Below are 1881 nucleotides of genomic sequence, written 5' to 3'. Positions count from 1 at the left end.
ATCATATGAAGAGTTTTGAAAATATTTCTTAGAGTTTATTATGTTCAATTTGTTTATTTGTTTGTGTATAAAGGATGTTCATCTAAATGAAAACATAATTATGATAAAAACAAAAGGGGGGAAATATGGGAAGCCAATACTAAATATTTGTAATAAACTGAATGATACTAAAAAAATAAATCAATATAATGGAAAAAATACAAATAGAGGAGAATTTCCTCAATATAGCTAAGGTATATATACAAAACTGAGGGCCATAATCATTCTCAATGGAAAGAGATTATAGATATTTCCCTTGAGAACAGGAATGAGGAAAAGATATTCACTATCACAAGTCTTATTCAATATTATATTGGAAGTGTTAGTGACAGTAATAAGGCAAGAGAAGAATAAGAAACATTCAGATTGGCAAAGAGGAGGTAAAATATCTCACCTCTTAGGCAGATGATAAGATAGTATACTTAGAAAACCTAAAGGTGCAGCAAGAAAACTGTTAGGCATAGTTGTACAATTCGGCAAAATATCAGGATATAAGATCAACACGGAAAAATCACTTGAATATTTCAGTAACACAACATAGAAATAAGAAAAACAGTAACAATGAGAATTACAATACAAAATAATAAAACAAAAACAATTACAAGATTAAATACTTGGAAGTATATCTAACTAGAGGCACAAAAGACCCACACAAAGAAAATTATGTTACAAAAAGAAACAAAAAGACACATAGAGAAACTGACATTACAATCATGGATAGGATGACTCATTAATGTGAAAAAGACAATTCTACCGTGAGATATCTATAAATTCAATGCAATACCAATATCAATTCCATTCTTCGTAGATATTGAAAAGGCAATTTCTAATTTTATCTGAAATAAAAAGAGATCCCAAGTAAGCAAAGAGCTACTGACAATGCAAAACAAGGCAGATGCTTCACACTCCTCGATCTCAAATCCTAGTACTCACCATTGGTTGTCAAGACAACATGGTATTGATACAGTGGCAGACACATAGATCGATGGAATAGACTCAATAACCCAGAAATCAATTTATCTACCTATGGTAAACTAATCTTTGACAACAAGATAAAATCAGTTAAGTAGGGAAAGCCTCTTGTCAAATAAAATTGTCAAAATCAGAAAGCCATCTGCAGAAAACTGAAGTGAGACTCACATCTCATGACATACTGAAAACCAACTCAAGGTGAACCAGGCACCTAGGATTGAAATAAATGACTATAAAGTTCAATGGAAAAAAACTGAAAACAATTCTTGGAAGACCTAGTCTACAGTGTGACCAGACTTCAAACCATAACGAAAAACCTACAGCAACGAGTGGATAAAAGAGATGAATGGGACCTTATAAAAATCAAATCCCTATTCTCATCAAAAAAACTTCTCCAGCAAGGTAGAAATTGAACCCACAGACTGGAAAAAAATATTGGCAATGGCATATCTGATAAGGACTCATAACTAAAATTTATAGAATGCTCCAGAACCTCTACAAGAAAAAAGGCAAACAACCCAATCAAAAAATGGGCAAAAGATATGGATACCTCAAAAAAAGAAGAAATTTAAATTACCAACAAACTCATGAAGAAATGTTCAAAATCACTAGCTAAAAGAAAGATGCAAATTAAAACAGCAACAATGTAACATCTTACCCTAGCAACAATAGTGAAGTTCTAGAGGGCAGCAAATAACAAATGCTGACAAGGATATGGAGAAATTGGAACTCTTACTCACTGCTGGTGGGAATGGAAAATGTTACACCACTATGGAAGCTGCTCTGGTGCTTTCTCAAAAAGTTGGAAATAGAAATTTGACACACTATCCCACTACTGAAAATATAGTCCAAAGAAATCAAAGTTGTGAT

The sequence above is a fragment of the Elephantulus edwardii genome, unplaced genomic scaffold (assembly GCF_000299155.1).
Source record: "Elephantulus edwardii isolate Elephantulus edwardi_28Jun2011 unplaced genomic scaffold, EleEdw1.0 scaffold00031, whole genome shotgun sequence".
Classification (NCBI taxonomy): domain Eukaryota; kingdom Metazoa; phylum Chordata; class Mammalia; order Macroscelidea; family Macroscelididae; genus Elephantulus; species Elephantulus edwardii.
Note: the sequence above shows the minus strand (reverse complement) of the source record.